This window comes from Castor canadensis, chromosome 13, assembly GCF_047511655.1.
Source record: "Castor canadensis chromosome 13, mCasCan1.hap1v2, whole genome shotgun sequence".
NCBI lineage: Eukaryota > Metazoa > Chordata > Mammalia > Rodentia > Castoridae > Castor > Castor canadensis.
This window is the reverse complement of record NC_133398.1, coordinates 26934576-26960795: the sequence shown is the minus strand read 5'-3', so window position 1 is coordinate 26960795 and position 26220 is coordinate 26934576. Positions and strand designations below refer to the sequence as shown.

Genomic DNA, 26220 nt, shown 5'->3' with positions numbered 1-26220 from the left:
TGTCCCAAGAGGGTAAGTGCATGATGTTTATATATGCAGACCTGGCAGAGGAATCATCCATTATCTTGCAAAGAAAAATCACATGGTTATTATAAAAAAGCACGTTGTATAGATCACATGAAATAGTATATAAGAAAGCTGAATTGCATCCTTATACCTACATAGAAGTTCTCATCATTCATTCTATTTTCTCCCATAACTTTGCCTCTAATTAGTAGTTTGAAGGATGGGGGAGGTGGGGAGCTGAGCAGTGAAGGATATTCAAGAACAGATGTCCACCAAACCTTAGATTCATCCCTGCCTCAGGTTGACTAGCCTCCTGAATACCTACCTCACCCATTCTTTTTCTGACCAGTGGCTGCAAGCTTGTTAATAATGAATAAACATCACCCATAGGTCCTGAAATTAGCAAGTGCTAAATGTTATGTGATTATTAGGGGAAAACAAGATAATCTAGTCAGTGGGCTTAATTAGGTTGTGATTGCCCAATTGCTGCTTCATGATAATTATATTCATAACCCCCAGACGTCAACTACAATTATCAAAATTGACCCCAGCATAGGGAAGTGTTAGTGATCTTATTTGGAACAGCTCTGAACAGTGAACACCTGATGTTTCCAAGGTGTTCCTGCCTTTTCTCTCTTTCCCTCTTGTCATATTCCCGTGATCTTCCCCCTGCCTAGGTAGAAAGGTCTGTGCAATATCATTTTGCCTGTGACCATTTACATACTGCAGAACTTGTATTAAGTTCCTGGTATCAAATGTGACTGAAAAGCATTTGCAGGTAAGAATCTTGAAGCATGAAAATCCAAAATTGGCTAGAATAGGTTTTTTTCATAACATGTGAACCTATTCGGTAGCTTTAGTGTGATTCATTTGAATAGATGTTTTACTTTATACAGCATAATCTTAAAGCAAAAAAAAAAAAGAATCATTTGTGTGTAAGATAATGCCTTATCAACATGATTTTTAAGGTCTGAAGAACTGTAAAGTGAGAACTTCTTATGCACTCCCTCCTATCCCCCAAATTTATGAAATCCATTGTTAGTGTATTTCTAGTATAAAAAGAACATGTCATTGCTAGGAATATTGTTTACTATTTAATCTCCCAAATGGAGACAATGATTTCTAGGAAATACAAACAACCTGTATCAGAAGCTGGTATGTCAGTGTGACTCTGTGAATCATTGAGCCAGATTGTCATTTGGCAGTCTTCCCTTTTGGATGTGCAATTTATATGGGAAAATAATGCACTTAAAATTTGAACACCATGGCTAAACTTCAGTGTAGTCAATCTGTCTGAATAACCACTAGGAATTGGCTACTGAATGTATTACTTTATATATATATATGTGTATCTTTATGTAGATAGGTAGGTAGGTAGGTAGATAGATAGATAAGATGGATAAGATAGATATAGTTAGACTGATTCTCTTTGGACATTTACTTTTTGTTGAAATATCAGAATTGCAGATTTCTACTAGGCAATCATATCTTAGACTTGCTGGGTGAAAATGCAGTTCTCTGTGCCAGGGTCTCCATTAAGAAAGTAGAGCATATGTGCTTGCACAAGTGCAGGTTGAAATTTGTCTCTTTCCCTTCCTAGTTGTGTGACCTTGTGTAAGTCCCTTAACCTCAATGTCCCCATGTAGAGGATATAGCTCTGTAGAGTTGGTGTAAGTTTTTTAAAAATAGTATGTGTGTAAGGGTCCTAGTTTATGAGCACATACAATGAAAGTTTCTTCCTTCCTCACCGATGAAGAAACTGAGGAAGCGGCTTTCTCCCAGGACTTTGCCACATCTATGTATACTCAGTGTACTAATGATTTTGTCTTGGGCTTTGAACTCATTTTTTTGAATCCTGCTTGTTTAACTTTTTTCAGTGTGTGCCTTTATGGGAAGTAAGGTGAGTTAGCGCTTGCACTTGATGTTGCCACCTGGAGAGTTGCTGGTCTGTTTGATTGCAGACCCAGCAGCATTCCAGCTCTCCCTGCAGGCATTCAGTAGGAATTTGTAAACTACCTGAGAATGGTGCCATTTCCTTTTGGAAAGGTGAATTTACATGGTAACAATGCTGCCTGCTGCCTATCCACATCTTGCAGAGATATTCCCTGGAGAGCTGTAGAACAATTTTTAATCAATGTGACTGTTCTTTGAGCTTTTTGGAAGAAAGATGTTATTACTGTTCCTGTTGCATGGTATTCTTCTGGCAAAACTGATTTGCCTAAGAAAATCAGTACTTATTTCAAGGAAAGTACTGACTATGCTGTTTTCTGTAAATGTTGGATGCCTCTTGGTTTTTGTACTCATAAGATATCTGAGAGCCAGCTTAAAGACTGTCTTGGAGTCTTGCTTAGAGATTCTTTGGTTTTCTCTGTGCAAATGTTTCTTTCAACAGTTCATGTCTACTTGGTCTTACTAATGTACAGTAATATCATGCTTTGAGATCTCAGGTGTAAGGAGGCTAATTTTAGACTGTCTTAAGGATAGATGATATTTCAAAATGTAGAATGGTGTTGGTGGGACCTAGCAGGACTTTATGTTGTTCGTTTTGGTCAAAGTACATTTATTGACGGCAGTGCAGTGGTTGTGAGGATATTGGTGACAGAGGTGAAAAACATGTTTAAGTAGCTCTTTGGTAAAACTACGGACTGATTTTTGCCTTTAAAAGACAATGACCCATGAAGTGTGTGTGTGTGTGTGTGTGTGTGTGTGTTAACACTTTGGAAATTGCCAGAAAGACAAGTGTTAATAGAATGATATGTATTTTTAATTATAAAAAGTTTGCAGTCACCATGTAAAAATTGTGACCAGAGCTATTTTTGGAGGAAGTGGGGGAAGAAAGGGGCCATGCACTGATATTCAAATCTCTAGGATTCTCACAAATGAGAGATTTTTAGTCTCATAGGGTGGACCCCAAAACTGAAGGAGTAGAGATGGAGCCAAGGTAGTGTTTCCTCAGTACAATAAGAAATAAGGATGAAACAATAGGAATGGTTTTTCAGGAATGTCACCTTAACAGGTGTTCAATTTTTTACTTGCTATAATAAGATTGCTGGTTACATGACTACAGAGAAAAGCAACTGGCCTTGGAGTAAGAATTAAATTCACACCCTTCCATACCTCTTTCTACCTAGCTCTGTGTACTTAGAACAAGCTCCTAGTCTCCCTGTTTCTCTTTTTTTTAGAATGGAATTCTCTCTGGAAAAAGCTAAGAGACATAATGTATGTAAAGTGCCCAGCACCCTGCCAAATCAATGGCCACCTCTGCAGTTCATTTGCAATGATGAATTAGTGGCCACCTAGTGCCTCTGGTATAGAGGGCTTGCTCTTTGCCATTCATCTGACTCCTGGTTTTGTATACCTAGTTAGCAGTTGTGCGATGACAGGATTGGAAAGAATCTAGTGTCTTCTTTGTCATAAGAGGTGCTTTATAGAAACTGTTATATTTAAGGAAAAAGGTATCTATTCATTTATTTATTCATCAAACATTTATTAGTGCTTTTGAGTACCAGGCACACCTGTAAAGTAATGTGCCTATGTGGTCAACCTAGGGAATGTGGACTCTGTCTACCAGTTGGGTTAGGCTCTTTGTTTTGGTAATTGAAGTGATTATGAGGGATGTAGATGTCTTCACTTATGTTAAAATAGGCTCAAGTCAAGGGAATGATGGAGGGTAGCTTAGAATGTGGGTGGTGGATTGTTGTTTAGATGCATTCATTCCTGTCTTTGTGTGTGTATTTACAGTATAATTTGCTAACCATGTAGTCAGTGCTGCTGTGGTTGGTAATCTGGCAGATCATTTAAATATTTACTCCAAAATATCTTGTTCTCTGTTGGTGTGAAGTAGAGTTTCCAGTTATTTTTAGGTCATTTTCATCTTAGCAACCCTGTTGGAGATGAACCAGACACGCTGCTGTAAACTGTCCCCACATTTGGATAAAATTTAATAAAGTAAAGTTTAATGGTTTGGTCCCAAGAGGGAAGCAGACCATCTGGTTAGCAGAAGGTTGGGTCAAGTACTGCATGGCTGCTGAGAGGGCCACAAACCAGCCCCTACGCACTGGTAATGTGTCCAGTTGCTGAATGCATTAAGCATTGAAATGGTGCTTTCAGGTCTGCCGAGCCAGCAGTTCTGTTACCACCGCTGTGACGCAGGAGATAATTCAGCTGGGCAAGCGGCAGCATGGGGGTGGATCTACAGTACAGGATGTGTAATGTCAACATGAAGGATTGGAGCTGGCAGAAGGAAGGGAAGCAGTCATTTCATGCCAGTGCAGGAAGCCTAGAAGAGATGCTTTCCACCCCCTTGCTTCTTGTCCTCTTCTGGAGCTTTCACATTATGTGTTAAATGATTACCTTGTGCATGGTCCATGGCAAAACTTCAGCTGATTTTCTGCCTCTTTTGGAACCTGTCAGCAGAAACAGAGTAAACCACATTGCACACACATGTGGGGCGGGCAGAGGGAAGAGTTAGCTGCACAGAGTGGGAGGAGGAGAAAGGGCTTCATTCGGAAGGAACATCTTTGTGCTGGAGATGGAGTCCCATTGTACGTCCCTTTGTGCTCTGCATTGAGCCTGGATGTCCATTCAAAGGCAGCAATCATCTCGGCACATTGTACTGCAGCTGGAGTCCTAAGAAGGCTGCAGAATGGTTCCTGTGATTCTGCAGAAGCTTAGCAATTACATAATTGCTATGTAACTGGAGAGGACCATCAGGACTGTCTAGTTCTCCTGGAAAGAAAGCTTGCACAGTTTGAGGGGTAGATTGTTTTCCCTGGTATACTTGAAAGCTGATGAGCAAGTCCATCAGGCCACCAGGCAGAAACCCAGTCCTCTCACTGTCATGAGAGGTGAAGAAATTTCCAAGTACACTTGACTGGACAGTCAGTGGATTTCACAGTTGTGTCAAAGGTAGAGAGGGAAAGCAACTTGCTTACTCTTGGAATAGTGGATTCTTTACAGCTGAGTATGATCATTGACTTGTTCCCAATATCTGAGACTATTCTGTATGTATTCAAAGCACAGAATATTCCAGAGCTTTCCTAGGAGCAGGACTAATGGAGTTGTCTGTACTGACCAAGAACCCTCTTGATTTCTGTTTGAGGACATTCACAGTATCTGTTGAATGAATGCTTGCCTCAGATACTAATCAGTAGAAGTGCTACAAAGCCTATCACCAGATGCTCCTAAATGCTGCCATCTTTGCGGTGTCAACCCATGGCATGGCAGCATGGCAGCCCAGGGGTTGGAGCAGACTGGACAGTTTGTCTGTGGGGACCTCACAACACAGGAATGAATTCCTCCTTTCAGCAACCTCATCGCTTGTTTTCCATCTCTGAGAAAACTTTGAGGTGGAGTTGGTTAAATGTAGGTGTGAGGGTTGCATTAAACCAGCGAGAAATCCGGGCTCCATTTCATCCAGTATAAAACACTCATCTAAAATTAACCACATCTCCTAACCCAAGTGTGGACTTTGTGTTTGTTTATGTTAAGTAGCTCTGCATTTCAGCAACCCTGCCTTTCTGGCGTTGGTTTGTGGAGCTGCTAGAATAGAAAGTGATTGTCAGGTACAGTTTTATTAATGGCATGAGTTGGCCTTTCATAACTGTGATCTTCATCTGTATTTCTGTATTTAAATGTGTCTGTAGTCAGTTATTTTGGTTCCTTTATGATTTTAAAAGGAACGCACAACAGGCAAAGTGAGGACGTGGATTTCAAGATGGATTGGGTCCACAGATTCCTAGTCCTTTAACCTTTAACCTGTTTTACTCTGTACCTCTTGGGTTTAACTCTGAGGTTGATGGATGCAAATAGTCTTAAGAGTTTTGATTCCTATGAAACAATGTTGGCAGCTTTCCAAGGAGCAGCCTGTCTCAGCACTGAGCTGTTATTTTGTAGCAATCTGGAGGGGAATGGGATCACCCATGGTGACCTCTCCTGCGTCATTCCAGGCAGGCCATGGCAGGATCCAGCAGATGAGTAAGGACAGGGCAATTGGCAGGGGGACCCACTGAGTTCATCTTGCTTCATATCTCAGGAACTGGCCTGACCTTGTGCCACTGCGAGTGTTTGGGCACTTTGAGAACTGTCTTTGGAGGGTCCTGGAGATTGTGTTGGGAGCAATGTGTACTCATATGAGGGAGGAACCCTTGACTCTTTCACTTGAGAAAGGCCACATAGGAGGTAATCCTTTGTTATCAGTACTGGTAGGCCAGTGAAGACTGGCAGTGAGAGCTGTGATGTGTAGTGGAAAGATCACAGACTTAAAAGCACCAGAAGCTGTGTAACCTTGAATGAAAGATTCAATCTCTGATCACCAATTTCCTTATCTGGGGGAAAAAATATCAACTTTATAAGATTCATGTGAGGGAATAAATGTGATCGTGAGTGTAACTCTCTGGTGCTGAGCCAGACATATAGTGGGCTTATAAAAATACTAATTCTCCTTTGTCTCCTCTTTAACATTTTATAAAAGCATAGACAGAGCAGTGTTAAACAGTAAGTGTCTGATTAGGAATGACAATACCCTTGAGTTTCCCATGAGATACCTGTGAGGGGACTCCTTGAAGCCTGTACTGGTGGGATTGATTATCATTTAACTTCTTAGCTTTAGGGCTATGCAATACCTGTTATTACATAGTGACTTTTAAAAGCCAATGTGGCCCTCCATGAAACATGACTCCAAAATTTGGAACTGGAAAGAAAAGTACCTTAACCTCTGTTTGCACTGTCTTGAACATTCTATAATACATTATTTATTAAACTCCTTAGATGAGGTTGTGGTTTTATTTGTTGTTGTTGTTCTGACTATTACTACACAACTGATTTGTTTAATATAGAACCTGAAATTTTCTAAGAATAACACAGAAGTGAGAGATATGGTTGTCCAGATTCCAAAAGACCTCACTATTTTAATGTCTTACAGTCCTCTTTTCTTTGCCCTCTAGCCCATTCCTTCCTGATGTTGATGCTCAATGAAACTTTGATGACTGTTTTCAGAGAAGACCTTAGTTAAAATTTAGTCAAATAAACTTTGATGGCCAACCACTGGTTTGTTTCATGTCAGTTACTCAACAAGACTAGACTAGAAGCTATAGAAAGGGAGGCTCAGTTTCTCATGTCCTTCCTTGTATCACTGGTGCCTTATAAAATGCCTAGAATAGATGTGACAGTCAAAAAAGCAAGTTTTGAGTCAATAAACCAATTAAACTTAACATTTTTAAAAGGTCATATTGCTCCTACATGCCCATTTCCTAAATGTGTCTGAATTTCTGAAACAAAATAGTATCTCTTAGATTCTTCTACACCATGATTGCTATTCCAAATGCCACTAGATATATAGCTTTAAATGTTAGTGAGAAAAGATTTGGCCTTGACATTCTAATTTAAAGATGAGAGTTAATTCAAGTCTCCATCAAAGGAAACTGCCCAATTCTACTGATCCATATTATATTCATTTTGAAGTGTCTAATAGCCATATAGGTTAAAGAGGCTAAGTAGAGTTTGGTTGTTGGTAGCTTTAGGAAGGGTACTATTTGAAGATGATAGTTTGCTAGCATGATCCTGAATGACTCCTTAGCTCATTATAAAGTTAGACTTCATATAATTGAATCAGAAACACTGGAATGGAAAAAGTCAAAGTCAAGAATATTCAACAATTCAAGACCGTTGGTATGAAAGTAAGACTTTATTAGACCTATTAGGTCCAAATGGGTTATGGCATGTATTTTATAGGGTAAATTGGGGGTGTGGAAGCCTCAAGGAATAGAGAGAAAATTGTTATGGAAAGAAAAGATGAGTGTGTAATGATTCCTATCAATTTAACAGAATTGGAAGAATGGAGCCATAGAAACAGGAAAATAGTCAATGTTCTTTGAGGACAGTCAAGCAGATTCAGAACACATCCTTCTTCACCTTTGACTTCCGTTCTTGAACATTTCAATGGGATGGTTCAGATGGTTGAAAGTCTAGTATGTGCAGAAGCTTTCTAGGTATTAGGTGACCTTGAGCATTAAAGAAACCCACGGATCCTGTTAGTTCCAACCTCACTGAAGGACATACTCTGAAGAGCCAGCTCATTAAGCAAGCTTTTGAAGGGTGTGCGCTGCAGAGCAGTTTCCTGTTATTTGGTTAATGGTTGACCTAGTTCTGTTGCCATATGCTTCCTGGAACGCATTCTAATATAAAGTATGTGTTACAGCAAGACTAGGATAATAGCAGGAAAGTCAAAGCCTTTCTGAAGCAAGAGCCCATATTAATGCTGGCCCAGTGAAGTCTGAATAGGGTATGGATGGAAAATGAAAAGGTTTTCTTCCTCATGATCCTGTTTGCTAGTTCTGATTTTAATCGTTACATTTTATCCTGATTTGTTGTAAGGAGTTGTATTTTCCCAGAGTACCTTGTACACACGGGCCTGCATCATTAGTTTATTTATGGTACATGTGAGGCCAAGTTTGGTGTTGAAGTGCCCTGTGTAAAATTATTACTGCAAAGAAGGTTTAGATTAGATTTGGCTAATGGCAGGTGGGTTTGCTTTTGTATTATTATTTTTATATTGTATACAAGGGATTAGTAAATCTTTTTGTGTGAAGTTTGGATGGAGTCCAGAGCTAAGACTGAGGCTTCTTTGACTTTTTTTACCTGGAATTAGCAGCCCTTGGATTGTGCATTTAGATGGAGAGTGGAGCTCACCCAAGTCATGGGGGCTGGTGAGCAAACTTTGCACCAGACACTCATGTTTGTTTTAAGAGCTTCAGAATGTGAAGAATCTGCTGGATATTTGGGTAGCTTGGGTGGCAGTGGAAGAAGTTTTTCTGCTCTCTTCTTTGCTTATAAGGAAAATGTTTGAGAAACCATGGTGTGGCGGAGGGGTGGGGGCGCGGGCAGGGGAAGGGTGAACAGCTCCTTTGAAAAATTGTCATGAGAGTATAGAATGGGCAGTGAGTCCTAAACTTGGTTGATCTTCAGAATTACTCTGAGAACTTGAAAACAAAAAGGGATTCATTGGAGGGATTCTGTAGGTATAGAGTGGGAGCCTAGAATATGCATTCTTAGAAGCTATATATAGGAACCATTGACCTTGAGAGTGCAAGGGAGGAGGAAAGAGGCACTGGGCTTGAATGACTTACATGCAGGAAGTAGAAAAAGGAAGAGTTTCTGCAGAACTTGATACTTGTAGCTGATATTAATTGGAGCTTTGGAATAGGCTTTAGTCTTTTCTTCCCCAGAAATTTAGTACCTTTAGGGCACCTTAAGGGTACTGTATACTGAGTGAGTTAAGTTTAGGAAATGTCATCTTAGTGGCAGGATACTTACTCTGCTTTACTTCTATCACCATCCTTCTCTGCCCTGCCTTTTCCCTCCCACTATAAGTAATGTCAGCAGAATATTTGTCACTCATCAGTTCAATTGAATGCATAGTTTTCATATTAATGCATTTGGCAGAGACAAAGGGAAGTCTTTGTTGATTTCTAAATACAAAGAAATTGTTACTGATCTACCCAAATAAAAATTTTTTTCTCTACTAATGATGAAGAAAACCATTTTTTGACCTGGGATTTGTTCCATAAGGTTTCCTGCCTAGCCTGATTTGAAACTGTTGCCTCTTATATTAAGCCACTGCTAGCTGACCTATTTGTGAATCAGAGTGACCTTGGCTACTGGATCAACATGATCTAGGAACTAATAGTATGCATGATATGTAGTTGTACAGGTTAGTGTAATGAATGTGTGATGGACCAGCTCAGTACAACTTGGCCCAAAGAATAAGAGGTAACTTGGGAAAATGAAGATTGTGCTTCAAAGCAATGAGTGTGGCCAACATACCTTTCTAAGATATGCCCTGCATTAATTTCAAGCAAAAGAAAATTGACTCTGTTGCAAAATTTGTCAGGTCAGACTCTTTGGCTTCCTGAGAAAAGGAAGGAAAATTATTTTTTCACATCTTGTCTACCTCTGAAACTACTAACATAAAACATCCTGCTCACATTAAAGAGAGTGGCTGTAGAATAATCTAAGACAATCAAATCGTTCTCTAGTTTTTGTTCTAAGTTTAAGAGTCTCACGGGGGTGAGAAGATTGTTGTTTTAGAAATGGAAGAGAAGAAACAACTGAGTAGAAAGAAGAAAGTTAAGAAAATTTGTCTGGTTGCCAGTAATTTTTTTAGTAACAGAAAACAGTGATCATGGCCCAAGAACTCATGGTCGTGTCCTTGTTGGCATGCTTAGAAGTTCTGACAAGGGAGTATAGTCCCTTTAAAGTTATTTTGAGGAGCTGGACTCTACCTTCTAGGCTCCTAATGCTTACCCAAGTTAAGAGGTTGAAGTGCCTCCAAGGCTTTAAGTAGCAGCTGAACATGTGATCATGTTAGCCCTGAGATGTTGCTGAGCAGTGACTCAGATCACTGTAGCAAATGATCCTGCTCTGTTCCAGCTTCTCCAGCAGAAAGCAGCATTAGGTCACTCCTTAGCCATATGGTACAGAGCTCAGGCTACCTTCGGGACTGTAGATCAAGAACAACTTGAAGTGACTATACTGTGTAAGGGACTGATGTTGACGACCGCTTGGTGTTTTGGAGCCCATTTGATGATTTAAGAGCTTCCAGTTCCTACCTATACCCCAATTTCCTGTCCTCATATAAGCCATGTGAGCAGAAGGGTGGGATGGCAGAGAGTCATGCTGTCATAGTTATTTGCTCTTATTCTTTGGATGCTTCCTCATCTAGATAAACAGAGGCTTGTGTTTTCCCCAGAAAAAGCTAAAGTATGAGCAAGATAGCCTATAAAAATGTATGACGCCTAACCAACACGTAACTCCTGCCCAAGAAGCAAGTTTCTTGGCCTTAGCATGACAGAAGTAGCTCATTGAATACTACTGGTTTAGTGAAAAAGAGAGTGAGAATTAGGTGGTAATTAGATGGTTAGGGATTGTTACCTCACTAGACCATGCTTTAAACTTTCTCTATCTTTTCTTGGCTCCAGTATATTTACATAAATCCAAAATTATTTTAAAGCTTGAAGTGTCTTTCTGTTCAACTGTGTGAATCCACTGCCTGTTTCAAAAGTTGATAATGACTCAAGGGTATCCAGCTCTCAGTATTCAAGCCACTGTGTGTTGGCAATGATACTAGATCCTGATTTTAAAAATAAAATGCTGGGATGCTGCCTTGAGGATCCAGACATAGACTGAGCACATTCTAAATCTTGATCCCTAAGTGCACAATAATGTCAGCTACACAAAGACAGAAGGGGTAGATAGGGTCTGAAAGGGAAGGAAATACTGTCATCTCTAGTGAATGTGAAGTCACTCATTTTATGGACCTCTGAAGTCATTCCACTAAATTCCTTCATTTTGCAGCTCTGGAAATGCTTAAGTGATTTGTCCAAAGTCCACAATGTAGAAAGTTAGTTAGGGAAGCCCTAAAGGGAACTGCCATTTCCTGCCTTGGTGATCCATGCTTATTCCACTACAACCGTGTTGGCAGGTAGCTTCTATTTCTTGTGCCAGTTTTGATTGATTGGTGGAGACTGCCTGGAGCTCCACTTTGAGGATTTGGTGGCTTGTCTGGGCTTGTTTGAAGAGAGTGTGAAGATCAAGCAGAGAAGGCTCCAGTAGGCGGGAGAGGGTAAATGACGGGTGGTGGCACTTCCTATACTGCTGTCCCTTACAATTATGTGATTTAAAATCACAGATTTACTCCCTACCAAAACACTTTCTAACTTAGTGTTCATGAAGCTGTCCTATTTCTAAATGTTTTTAAATAAAGAAGATACTTAGTCAGAGGCAGAAAATCTCATTCAGAATAACTTGTCCAGGGTGACTTATCCAGGGTAACAGGTTGTTAGGTAGCAATTTTAACCAGTAATGGGTTTTACCATGTGCTTTATCAGCTAGCTGGAAGGACTCTTTGTGCATTGTTGCTGAGGATTCCTTGTCTCCCAGTGTCAATACCATTTTCCTACATGTTGTTCTTATGTGCTACCCACAGTTTGGCTATCATTGCCTGCAGTCTCTAAGAGACCTCATAGGCCATGTACTGAATATTCCTCCTCTAGGGAAGATGTAGGATCACCCTAGGAATATCCAAGTTTACAAACACTGAGTCAAACCAGAGCTGTGGTGCACTGATAGTCATCATTCAAGATATTTCCTGACAGTTTTCCTACCTTTGCCAGAATTTTGAAACTAGAAGAAGGGAACCTTGAATGTTGCTTATTTAATCTCATTTTATAGCCATAGAAATTGACTCTAAGAACATTTAAGGAAGTTTTCTCAAGGTGACTAAGTTGTTAGGTGGCACAAAAACTCTCTGGATCTTTAGGACCAAAGCCAAGCCTACCATGTATATATTTTTCTTTTTTTCTATTTTTTTCCCTATTTCTCTTGTCCTTATTTATTTTAGTGAGACAAATAAACTGTCTATCAAGGAATGCACAGGGAGTATGTCTGCCTTGCACAATATTGGAGCCTATAGGTTTCATGTAGCTAGAATGATGCAATTGGGATTGGAGAGGACTTTTGCTTGTTACCCATAAGTAGTATACACAGTAAATTTCGAAGAAAAATCTTTGATTAGAAATTTTCTTGTTACATGACCCTCACAAGATGTAAAGCATAATTTTGGAACCTTTTCTTCTTCCAAAGATGAGCTGTTGTGAGAACAAATGTAAATCAATGTGCTGGAAATCTACAAAGTGCTATGGATTTCTGGTCATCTAGCACATGTGAGTTACATGATAGATGTTCAATAAATGTAGACTTTATTTATCTTCAGGATATGAAGCACCTACCACCAGAGCTGTCATGCTTAGCCTCCCGTGTCAGAACCGATAATACTTTGCCCGGAATAGGGTTAGTGTTTCGCAGGTAGGGAACTGTGTTTCACAGGTAGAGCAATCTGCAATGCCTTAATTCAAAATGACTGTCATTGATAACAACATAGACAAGGCTGCTGTCATTTCCCATTCATCTCACTTGGCTGGTCTGGAAAACAGAATTGGGTCTCTTCTATTTTGGCATCTTCAGCATCAGACAGCTCCCCTTAGGCAATTTCCATTGGCTATTTCACATCTCTTATCTTATCAGCCAATGAGGGGCAAGAGTTACCTAGATTTCTAAGAGATCTTGGTGTTCAAGAGGATTAACTCATAGACCACTTAGGAAGTAGATGAGGTAGTCCACCTCAGAGTCTTGCCATCAAATGAAACATTTCTCTTTCATAGTTGCCATCACTTAAAGAATCATCAATAAAAATGTTTTCCTTGTTCCTTCTGGAACTTCAATCTAACCTTGAGCCTTTGTTTTGGAAAATAACGGCTCTTAATTCTTTTCTTCCTAGTCAATTGTTTCAACAGAATGATCCCCTTTCACTTTAACAAAAAGATCCTCTTTCTAGCTTAAAATATTCTGGTATGCTTTAACTTGCCTTGGGGTCATAGCACATGTCTTCCTGGACTGATGAGTCTTGTCAGTTGCCCCAGGGTGAGAACTTTAATAAGCAAATTGAGCACACCTGGTTTTGCAAAATATTGGCCTAATAGGACGCCTAGTTGAAGTCAGTACATCCACTCCCTATGCACACACCCTTCCTTCCACCCCCTTCAAAGCAGAGACCTCAGAAATTTCTGCCCCTCCATTTATCTTGTGAAACTTTCCTGCCTTTTTGCTCCCCTGCGCTCTGGTAGCTTAGAGGGTTGTGATCGTTAACGAGCTCAAGTTGTTGCTATTGCTGCTGCTGTCTTTTGGATTTGAAAGTAATGCCAGTGATGGGATGTGGTATATGTACAGGGGAGTCTGGTTAAAAGGGAACCAGGCTGGAGAACTCTCTTTGTCAGACTGTGTATCCCCCTCCCCTTTTCTTTGATTTATGGCTGCCATTGGTGTTTACACAGCCTTGCTCTGCTCAGACTCTGCTTGGTTAGTTAAAAAAAAAAAAAGACAACCTGTTTTCCTATTAGTGAATGCTATACACTAGGCTTATTTAATTTTACTCTTTCATTCATTCATTCATTCATTCAAGCACTTATTTATTTGGTTTTTTGGTGGTGATGGGGATCAAAACCAGGCCTTGTGTATGCTGCTAGGCAAGAGCTTTACCACTGAGCTACATCTCCAGCCCTCATACATTTATTGAGAGTACTTGACTACTTTCCAGGCTTGAAGACTAGCAACACAGAAACAAAAGATCTAGACCCCACCTTCCAGAAGCTCATAATCTAGTATCTGTAGTCATGGGCAGGCATAAACCTATTGCCACACCTGGGAGTAGTGCATTATAAAGCAATGTCTTTGACTTCTGTGCTCTTTCTCATTGCTGAAGATCAACTCCACCAAATAGAGCTATTTGAACACCCAAGTAGCTTGGACATCTGGTCATCCAATCTTTCAGACATATTGGTTTACCCAGATTGATCAAGATATAGGATCATTTTAAGCTGCAGTCCATATCCATATCTAGGCCAACTAATGGGCTTGACCATTTCTTTGGTGTCTCTTTCTTTTGGTGTCGAGTTTCATTCCACATTGGTCTCAGGTTCCATTTATCACTCTTCTAATATACCCACAGAATTCCTACTCTAGACATTTTCTCTATTGGTTAAGCCATGGATAATATTCTGCCAAAAAGTTTATAAAATCTGGTGATAGAATTTAAGTCTTTCGGCAATAAAAACAATATCTAAATCCTTCTTGGCCTTAATGAAGCTATGTGTGACTTCATTCTTCAAATTTGTCATCAGCCTACCATTTGTTCCAGACATAAAGACAACAATACCTGAAGTACCCCTTCCAGGAACACTGGTGATCAAATCTCTTGCTTTGGAGTTTCCCAGACATCTTTAGAAAAATTCTGTCATTTCCTTCTTGAGCCCTTTTTGGGCACACACAAATCTAGCACGTGAAATGACTCAATAAAATATCATATCACCTCTCTGCAGTTCTTACTCTATATCCAACCCAAGATTTTCCTCTTGTATTGTGTAGCTGGGCTTAACTGCATTAATAATGAGAAACATTTGAGACTTATCCCCAGTGATGCACTTAAACTTGCCATCAGCACATGAGAGAATGTCTCAGGTTAACCGAATGTGTCCAGGTCAAAGAGCATACCCTTTGATAAGGAGCTCTAGAGGTCATTCCTTGCCTTTGTCCTCTGCCCTAAAACTCATGTCACTTGCATCATGCTGTGACATGAAACAATATTGCATCGGAGGGAGTGCGTAAGGGACTATGTCTTTCAATTTTCATGAGATTACTGCATTCTCTAGCCTGGGGACTTGCCAGCAACGATGAACAAAGAAATGACCCAAGAAAATTTCTCAATTTTGTTCTTGAAGACTCAGTGGGATCCTTAAAATCTGGTGGTTTCCTCTATATTCTTGTGGTTGAGTGAAGAATAAGGCAAACTTTTTATTGGTAAAGAATACGGCTAATATAGGAAATCAAGAAGATTTTTAGCCAATTTGGTTAAAACTAGTGAAAAGTCAAGGGTAGAACAGAAAATATACCTGACTGAAAAAATGAGATGATTGATTCTAGGAAATGGGAGATTGCCTGGTATATTCACAGTATTGAAGAAGAGTTCTCTTCCTGGAACAAAAGTACCAAAATAATAATAATAATAATAATAATAATAATAACATAAAGAGGCAAAAAAAAAAAGAGAAAAGTAGATTTTCCTGGTACACAAACCACAAAGCCCAGACTCATGATAAAATCACTGGAAATTCTCACACTTCTTGATTTTTAAAATCTAACATTTTATTCCCAAATAATCTATTCATCTCTGCTTTTTCTTGAGTTATCTGTGTCCTCTAAAAGTTTAAAAACAAGTGATTTTTTTTTTCTCATCTCTGTTGGCAGAGACATAGAGTGGGCTGTCTTTTGCCTTCTCTGTGAAAAGAATGGAAATGTAGGGAGCAGCCAGAGGAACTCCATACTGACTGAAGTTCTTTGCTTCTGGTTTTGAAGTTAAGATGGTCGAGAGAGAGAGAGAGAGAGAAATATTTTTGGTTCCAAACCCAAGAAAAGGACATTCCTTGTAGTCTTGGCACGCTGTTTTCATGGTGTTGATTTCTCTCAGAATCTTCTTTAGTCCCATCTGAAAATGAAATCACTTTTTCAACTTCTTCCCTTCTCCACGCCCTTGATTATAGAGAAGGTGACGGTTCCTCAGATTCAGCTGAAGTAGCTTAGGGTATATTTTCCTGGCATTTTTCCCTCCTCTGAATGAACTCTCATTGTTGATTAAGCACATTCAAGAGAGTTTTCCAGAGAGTCCTGAGAGATGCATTCTTTTCTGTTAAACAAAGAAAAAAAATTTTTAAATAGAAAAGTTTAGTGTTCACCTTGCTTTAGTGAAGGAAATCTCAGAGGGATCATTTTCCTTTCAGAAAGATTGGGGTTTTTAGGTTAAATTCCACATTATACAAATCCCCTAATGACAAAGAACCTATGCAATCCACATTCTGTCTTGAAAATGTATTTCTCTATTGAAAGCAGAGGATTCCATTTGAGGTTGTTGATTAAGACATGAAGGCAAGGTTTGAAATTGGTAGTGGCCCAAGGTCATTGGTAGAACTAATGGACCATTTGAAAATTATTAGCAGCTAGTCTAATAGAGTTTTAATAACTACAGCAGTGTGAGAAAATCCAAGCACAGGTATCTGGAATGTCCCCTTTGAGGTCCTTTCCTCTTGTTCTGTAATAATCCTGGCATCCATTTAACAAAAGTGGATTGAAGATTAAGTTTCTCTCTACACATGAGCATGTAACACAAGCTTTACTAGCTTTAAGTTTTGACCACTTTTTTAAAAAATTGTGGCATTATTAAGCTTCACACAAGCCATACATTCCCATGTCCCACTTAATAACACTGGGACCTCAACATCTTACAATCCTGGAAACTTCTGCAGCTCAATCTAAGAATTCTCTTTCTTTTCACTTATCATTTTTCTTAAAAAATTTAATCATACCTAAAGGTTTGTGAAGTTTAATTTGGCAACCTCCAAGACAAGGCAGTGGAGAAAAAGACAACTGAAAGACCCATCATACTTTATGAAAATTTCTTCTGAAAACATCAAGTCAGTTTCTATTTTCCTATAACCTAATAGAAGAATACTTTGCTTAGATTTTTGCCTTCCTATCTGGAGGCATGTGCACATGTGCACACATACACACACATGTATGTACATATGCATACATATATAATTTTGGTATGCAAAGAAATATGTCTTTCCTTCATCTGTCATTTGTACATTGCTAACCCAGAGACTTGACATGGAGGAGAAACACATTCCACTGTTAATGGATTCCACAGCCATGAGTCATCCTGGCCTCAGGCTTCTTGCCTTTGCCTCATGATATTCCTGCTCTCAAAGTCAGGTCTCGATCTCCAGTTACTGACTTTGGAACTAGGGAAGAAGAGAGTAGATGACACAGGTGACATATAAAGCAAGATTCCACTCTATACCGCTGAGCAAGTCCCTACAACATACCACCAATGCATAAAAAGATGGAAGTCAGGTTTAGATAAATCTGTCCCTTATATTGATTAGCAAAACTTATAATAAATTGTAGGGAGGGCTTTCAGTATATATTACATAAATTTATTCTCTGCAATAACCCCACAAAGTAGAAGCATTGTGTGACCCACAGAGGTCAAACAACTTCCCCAAAATCACAGCTGGTTGAAAACCAAGATAGACACCCAAATCTTGTCTTCTGACAAGCCCTTTCCAGTATACCATGGATGACTCACACACAAATGACAAATGCTTTGTAAGCTTTTGAAGGAAGTTGAGATATTCAAGGGACATCCTCTAACCTTGTGAGGATGTATCATCATGGAAGGAAATCACCATGCTCTTCATAAAACAGTCCTTAGAACAAGTAGCTTGCTATAGTCTGTGTGGAATGGGTTGTAGTGATGATTGGAAACATAAAATTTTGGTAAACTAACAAAGGCCCACTGAAATAGTCAATAGTACTGGTGTAATTGCTCCCTTTACTTCACTCAGAAGAGATATACTCTAACTCATCCCCAAACTAATGTATTTGAAGCAACAAGCTCTGATGGAGAAGGGAAAGGGGTCAGAAACTATTTTCTAAAGGCCAGATTACCTGCTATCTCTGTTGTCTAATTTAATCTTTGCTGTATGGTTATGCATTGGTTTCAGTTTTATTGTTATTCCTTTTAGGATGTGACAAATGTTTTTCCTGTTTAGCCTAAGAGAAAACAGAGGCTCAGATAGGTTGAGTAACTTGCATGTGATTGCAGATGTGTTAGGTGTCAAGGCAGGGATGTGAAAGCAGGCCACTGTGCTCTTTCTCTTGTGCAATGCTGCCTACAAATCTCTTTCGGAGTATTGAGAAACATGACACTGATATTTCTGGAGGACTGGAGAAGTCCTTGAAGATACAGGCTAAGAATTACTGGTGAGACTGTATGTCCAAATAATTCTTGTATATTACCTCATGTAATCTTTACTATGATCCTGTGAAATAGTGCCATTTTTACCACTTTTTATAGATGAGGAAATGGAATTTCCTCATAGAGAGGTAATCCAATTTACTAAGACTAGACAATTGTTATATTATGTGGTAAAGACTGAATCCAAACTCAGGCAGATGGGCTTTCAGCCCATGCTCCTGGCTGCCATGCTGGGTAAAGCTAGACAGGCCAAGTTCCAAGTTCAACACAGCCTTTGGCCAAAGGTTGCTTTCAGCTGGATCAGCTCTGGGGTTGGTGCATTCTGAAAATGACCAGTTTGGAAATAATAGGTAGTAGGGACATTGTGCTTTGAGAAAGACCTTTGTATCTCTGTTGTTACAGAGAGAAGATATAAGATATTTGTTCAAGAATCTATAAAACAAAATACCAGCTCTCTTTTTTGAATGGGAGGAATCTCCAACTCGTTGGTCTTTATCATAAGGAAAATGTAAAGGTCTTACAGGGGTGTAAGCACATTACCCAGTTGTGATTAGATTAGCCTTTTAAATCTCTCCAGATGTTCAGTCACATTAGATAAGTGCCAATGAAAACTGTTGAATAAATATTTTGTTCAAAGAGATCCTTCAAGGTTTTATACATCTATGGTATCCAATATGGTAGCCTGAGCAGCATGTGGCTACTGAGCACTTGAACTGTGCCTGATCCAAATAGATAAGCTGCCAGAAGTTTGAAATATGCTGAATTAGAAAAAGGAAAAAGTATATAAAATATCTCCTAAAATAAGTTTTTAATGTTGATTGTTGAAATTATATTTTTGATATGTTAGGCTAAATAGAATATACTATTGAAAAGAATTATACCTGTTTTGGTGACTAGAAATTTTAAAATTACGATATGGCTTATATTTCCATATGACAGTGCTGATCTAGGTAATTTCTTTGCTATCTAGTTAGCTAGAAAATATATGGAATGTGGTTATCAAAGTCTGATACGCTGTCAGTGAGCACCATCTGCTTAAATTCCTCCACCCTAAGGAATGACTGCTTCTTGGGTGATATTTACTCCATCATTGGCAGTGTTCTTTTTAAATCCAGTTAAAAGTCTAATTTTTCATCTATCACCAAAGAACAAACTGCTCTTGACATATGCTTTAAAAAATCAAGCTTGGACAATATCTCATTAGTTATTCTAGATGGGTCAGAAAGTAGTGACCTGGTTATTAGATGGAGTTCACTGAGCATTAGCTTCTGTCCTTTCTCTCTTCTAAATATCCTGTAGACTTGACCCTTCCTCTCACCCCCAGTACATGTTCCTGGCCCAGACCTACTTTATCTCTCATCCCTGGACACCCATTTCAGCATCTGCCTGGCCGCCTGTCTCACTACCCTCTCTGCCCCAGAAGTCCTTCATAGTGCTGCCAAAATAATCTTGAGCTGACACAGCTTTCATTATATCACTTTCCTATGATTAAGAATGATAAGAGTTCCAGGTCACTTTCCAAATGCAGGGACAAGGGAAGAATCTGACATTTGAGACTTCATAGATATTATCTTCCTTAATCCCTTTGAGATGGATATTTTTTCAGTCCCATTCTACAGGTGAGGAAGAGCTCTGTATCTTGCCTAAGATCAGGTGGTAGGCGGTAGAGTTGGATCTAAAGTGTAGTATTTAACTGCTAAAACCTCTGCTTGCTTGGTCTACTGACCCATTCTGACTGCTAGCTTTCAAGAATGTTTTTGTTTGTTTGTTTTTCATGGGATGCGGTGTGATAATTTGATGAATAAATGAACCTGCTAACGATCAAATCAGATCATTAGCATTGCTTTCAGTGTCCATGACTTTTTTTTTTTGGCAACATAGAGTTTAAACTCAGGGCCTCATGCTTGCCAGGCAGGCCCTCTACCACTTAAACCCTGCACCAGCCTTATTTGTTTGTTTCTTGAGACATGTTCTCACTAAACACCCCAGACTGGCCTCGACCTCTCCATTCTCCTACCCCTGTTCCCTGAGTGTTGGGATTATAGCTGTGCACTGTAAGAACATGCATTTATTTTTATTACACTCATGTATTTGTTTATTTATTTTGGCAGTACTAAGGTTTGAACTCAGGGCCTCTTGCTTTCTAGACAGGTGCTCTACTACTGAGGCTTATCCCTAGCCCTCTTTTGCTTTAATTATTTTTTTAGTTAAGTTCTGGTATTTTTGCCTAAGACTGGGCTCAGATAACCATTCTTCTACCTATAACTTCACACATAGCTGGGATGACAGATGTGGGCTACCGCACTGAGCTTATTGATTGAGACAGAGTCTTGATAACTTTTTACCCATGCTGGTCTTGAACCAAGATCCTCCAGATATCTGCCTCTCAAGTAGCTGGGATTACAAGCTCAAGCCAGCACACCTAGCTCAAGACCATTCATTGTTCAATCTACCCTCTCTACCTTAAATTCTGTACTTTCTTTCCCAATTGCCCTGGTCATGGCTGTTCTCCTGCCTTTGTAAATAGAAAATGTACAATAACAATCCATACTTTATTATAGAATGTGGAATTCTTCATTCTCTAATTTTTTTTATATTAATCTTGTCCCATCTGTATTTTAACTTCTGTGAGAAATGACATGTTTTATGTCAGCCTTTTGTCCCCACCTCTGTGTGTGTGTGTGTGTGTGTATTTCATGTCTAGAATCACATCAGTTTTCTGGTAAGCATTAAAGTGTTCAGTAAGTACACAGTGTTACCACATGGTAGCTGATCAATAAATACTTAGTTTTGGCTCAACTGGAAATGATTTGTCTTTTTAAAATGAGGGCAGAGAGCTCTAGGTCAGTCAGTCTCTCTTCACCAGTCTAAATGTGAGATGGAATGGATCTCAACAAAGACAAGATACTTCTAAGGCAGACTTTATCCCAGTGAGTCTCAGATTTCCTATTTTCTCTCAGGATCTCAGTTGTGGGATGAGGTGGTCATAGCGGGTATCCCACACATCTCCAAAGGGCAATTAATGGGTTATATCAACTCTCATTTCTTGAGAGACATTTAAGATATTTCTATGTAGTTTTGAGTATATGGTCCCATGAGGGCAGAGGCTGTGCCCTCAATAGTACCTCATAGAATGAAGGTGAACATTAAATAGGATAGTCAGTCAACAGGGTTGACTGAATAAAGTTTGTGTTTAAGTATGGTTTTCTTGCAAACCTTACTATCTCTAGTATGAGACACACCTGCTCCAGTCTGAAGTTTATGACAACAACTCGTAAAGTACTGACACTGGTCCATTTGCTAATATGCAGTTAGTGTTTTGTGGTCTGTCTTGGCTGTGCCTCTTTTGTTCGTGTGCCCACATTATTTTGTGGACTCATTAAGATTTTAAACACCAAAGTTGTCACACACCCACACGTTCTCTAAAATGTGGACTGACTTGGCTAGCCATTGGTAGACTTAGGGATTTTTTTTTAAGACAGAGACAATTTAGTTTATTCTCTTATTTCTCAGAAAACACTTAACCTTCACAAATAATTTCCAGTTTGTAAAACCCACATACTGATGAAATAATTCAAACATTATAGAAGTTGGAATTCAGACAAAGTAAAAGTTCTTTTCAATTCCACACCCAGAGAAGACTTCAGGGTCTGGAACATATGTCTTCCAGTTATTTCTCTATATTTATAGGTTAACATATCATTATTATTATCATCATTATTTGGATAGTAGCAGTCTGTGCATTCTGCTTTGCAATGTAAGATTTCCTTAAGGAGAAATAGGGATTTGAGCATGTAAGCAAAGGAGCCATATGCCTGGGGTCCTTAGGTTTGGTGACAAAAGATCTTTGCCTATACTGCATTGAACCTAGGCCACCAATGATTTCACTCTACTTTAATGTGTGGATCTTTAAAGGATTTTTTTTATTTTTGAGTAATTCCATAGAAATAAACGATTTGGAATCCAGTTAGTTCTTTTCAATATACCAGTATTCTGGAATGCAGTAATGTTTTATTAGTGAAAATTAAATTTAGTAAGGACACTTCTTTGTCTGAAATTTCTTTGCCGGGGCAGGAGCAGTAAAAGAGCATATTAATGTGCACAAAGATTTGAGAAAAGGAGAACAAGACAAGGTAGGAACATATCATTAAGTCCCAAACTGCCAAATCTGCTAGGGAGTCTTAAAAGAAGGATGGTATTGGGATTAGAGAAGATGACTGGAACTTGATAACACAGAATGAAAGAGGCCTGAGACGGGCCCTGCTGATCTGCCCTGGAATGGCCTCTAGCCACAAATCAGACCCCTGATTTGTGGCCAGATGGGATTGAGGCAAAGCCTTTGTCAAATTCTGATCCTCAGCTTCTCCACCAACTCCTGCTCCATGCCTCCCCTCCACATACACACAAACACAAACAGCCCAGCAATTTAACACTATCATTAGTGTTTGATTCCTTATTTCCTCCGTGCTAAGATCCTTTCCCCCATATATATATACATTTCTTAAAAATAAGAGTATGTTGATGGCCAGACATGAGAGTTCACCAGTGTAATCCCAGCTAAGTGGGAGGCAGAGGTAGGAGGATCACAGTTCAAAGCTGCCCCTGAGCAAAAAAATTAAAATTAAACTAATGCAAAAAGGGGTAGGGGCATGCAGAGTGAGCACAAAAACCTGAATACTGCCAAAAAGGGGGATGGGTGAAGTGTATGTTGAAATCAAAGTTTATATTTAATGTGCAGGAAGTTTAACCCTTAAATCTATTATTAAACTATGTCTTATAATAAATCTGTTTCCAAATGATGGAAGAACCATATATACAGTCTGCGCTGTGGCTAAAGCTGAGATCAAATAGCACGGTCCCTACTTTCAAGGAACTTATAATGCAGTGTGAGGAGACAGGAAATTAAGCAGATAGTGCTGTGTGAAAAATGTTTGGGGGATTTGGGGACACCTCTGAGGGGCCTCAACCCAGCATTAGGGTGCCAGGAAAGGCTTGATAGTGACAGTTGTACTCAACTGGGGATAATTTTGTCATGTCTTTAGAGAGACCAGTAGAAATACTATTGGCTGTCACTACTGAGTGTGGGGGAAGATACTACTGGCATCTAATGGGTGGTCAGTCTGTGGTACTAAATACCCTACAATGTTCAGCTCAACCCCCACAACAAGCAGTCATCCAGTACCAAATAGCAGTAGTGCTGAGGTTGAGAAATACTTGTCTAAATGGAGATTAAAGGATGAATGTAAACTGGTGGCATTGGAGGAACTGGTCATGATGAAGAGTTATTTAAAGGAAAACATATGTTATGGGGGAGGATGGTGCCTAAATAATGGTCAAGTAACGTCTGAAAGTAAAAGTATCCTGTCATTGGTCCTAAGAAGGTTGTTTCTGACCATGGTGAATTTGTTTTAGCAGAATTATAGTTATAAAACCCAAATATAGAGGATGGAAGGAGAAGTGTGAGAAGTATGAAAGCAGAATGTTTGTGAAAAGGAGGAATTAATGGAAATCATGGCAATTAGGATTAAGAATTTGTATATGGCAAAAACTATGCCAAAAGCTTTATGTTGCAACAGCCTCGTGAAATATGTATTACCTTGTGTAGAGGTGAGGGAAAAAAGGTTTGGAGAATTTAAATTGTTAAGGAATCATATAATTCATTCAGATCATTCAGAAAATCATGCACCGGAGTCTAACCAGGATCTCTTTCTACATATATTGTTTCTGTAGGAAAGATGACTGACAGGCCAGAGAGATGTGGGGTGTGTGTGTGTTTGTGTGTGTGTGTTTTCTCCCAGATAGGTGAACGTTTAAGATGGAAATAACTTTACCAGTGGTCAAAGACAATGGAGAATGGAAAAGTAGTCAGAAGGTGGCCTCCCAGATGAGGTAGTAGAGGACTTGATTCCAAGTAGGGGAATCAACCTTAGATGGTAGGAAGTGAGAGTGTCTCTTCCATTGTAACAGATGGATAAAAGGGAAAGGATAAGTGCCTGTGAAGATGAAGAAGGAAAGGCCAGATAGAAAGTGAAACCTTCTTTTCTTCTCAATCAGTCACAATGGAGAATGGGAGACAGACTTAACTATGTAAACATCAGATTACTGGGTAGAATTGAGACCATGAATTTGCAGGAACACCAGTCTGAGGCTATGGGAAAAGAATTTGGGAGAAAACTCATTTAGACTGGTCTGAGATTGAGATTTTTTCCCAATGGTATTAAGGGAAAATTAATGAATTGTGTTTTATAATGTGAACTCATTCTCAGTTTTCCCTCTACCTGCTTGAATCCCTTTAAGCAGGATAGAATATAGCATTTCTTTTTCATGGAAATCAATGTTTTTAAAATGTATTCATAGAGGAACTTGTTGATTGAGAATTGCAGCTATCAATTAAAAAACCATTTTAATGACCTTATGGCTGGAGTCATAAAAGCATTGAATACAGATCATTTGAGATTTTGACTTAAGTAGTCCTTAAAGAGTCCCAGATAGGAGAGCAAAAGGAATGTCAATGTCATGGTCAGCAAGAGAGTCACACACTTTAATAACCGGAAGTAAGGGAGTTAAATTTGTAGACAAGCAATTATTCACCAAATCACCACAATTGCTTTACATTTGATGATTGTCTTTAAACGTTAAAAGTCTTGTTGAAAAATCTTCAAATCACTAGGTAGAAAATGAAGTATCACTCACCTGGGTGCACACCGAGGCAATTTCCTCCTTTCCAAAAGTTACTTCTGTTCTGTTTTCTTGCACAAATGCATTGGCCAGTGTTTCCGCAAAGTGCTAGTAGTGATAATTCTCATGTGGCTTTTGACATAAGATGTTTCTAATTTTATCATTAGGTATGGTGATGAGTTTATCTTAAATTTCATCAAATGCCATTCAGCCTCTTCTGTATTGATCACATTAATTTTTTTCTCTTTTGATCTCCTAATACAGTGTTGATAGATTTTCTTTTATTGAAACACTGCTTTCCTGCAGGCAACCCCACTTGATCATGGCATGATAGTCCTGGAATGAGCATTTGGATTTTGAATTTTTGCCTCAACATTTATAAGTGACATTGGCTTGTTTTTCATTATTATTATTGTTGTTACTATTATTATTTACTATTTGGGTATAATCTTTGATGTTTACATTACACTGGCTTTAGAAATACATTGAAACAATCTTATGCTTTTTGATACACAGTTTAAAAAGCATCAGGTTTGGGAATTCCCTGAAGTCTCTTTGGGATTGAACCAGGGCTTTGCAAATGCTGGGCGAGCTCTGTATCACTGAGCTGTATCCCAAGCCCCTCCTTGAGGCTCTTAAGATTTGTGGTTGAATGCGCTTTTTGACTGTTTCCTAGTCTTCTTTGATTAATTTTGATAAAATATACATTTCTAGACAATTATCCTTTACACTATGTTAACAAATATTGTCATGACTTATACAGAGTAATTTTTAAATTATAATCTACTTTGCTTTTATATTTGTGTTTATCCTTAATTTTCTATAATTGTGTTTTGCTCTGCTCCCCATTTTTCTTAATTAGGCTGGCTAGTGTTTTTTATTTATCCATTTTTTCAGTGGTACTAGGGTTTGAACTCAGGGGCTCACACTTGTTAAGCTAGCACCCTGCCACTTGAGCTATGCCTCCAGCCTTTAACTTAATTTCACACAGTATTATATTTTTAAAAAATCAAGTGGCTACTGAATTCTATTATTATTTGATATTTTGATTCCTGATTTTCTATCTTTATCATAATCAAATCCTTTTTTCCATTTTTCTTTCTTCTTTGTAC

At 39.0% G+C, this 26220-nt stretch overlaps 1 protein-coding gene across 6 annotated transcripts in view; it reads left to right on the top strand.

Annotated features, from left to right (window-relative positions):
• Znf462 (zinc finger protein 462) overlaps window positions 1-26220 on the top strand; it is a 137494-nt gene that overhangs the window by 14139 nt on the left and 97135 nt on the right. The window contains exon 1 of one of the 6 annotated variants that reach the window (XM_074051318.1): window positions 8892-26220. This exon is cut by the window's right edge and continues 14661 nt beyond it. The exons of the other annotated variants lie outside the window; for them this stretch is intronic. The gene's annotated coding sequence lies outside the window, so the exon portion shown is untranslated. Of the gene's footprint in view, window positions 1-8891 lie in introns of those variants that run through there. 6 annotated transcript variants of the gene reach the window in all.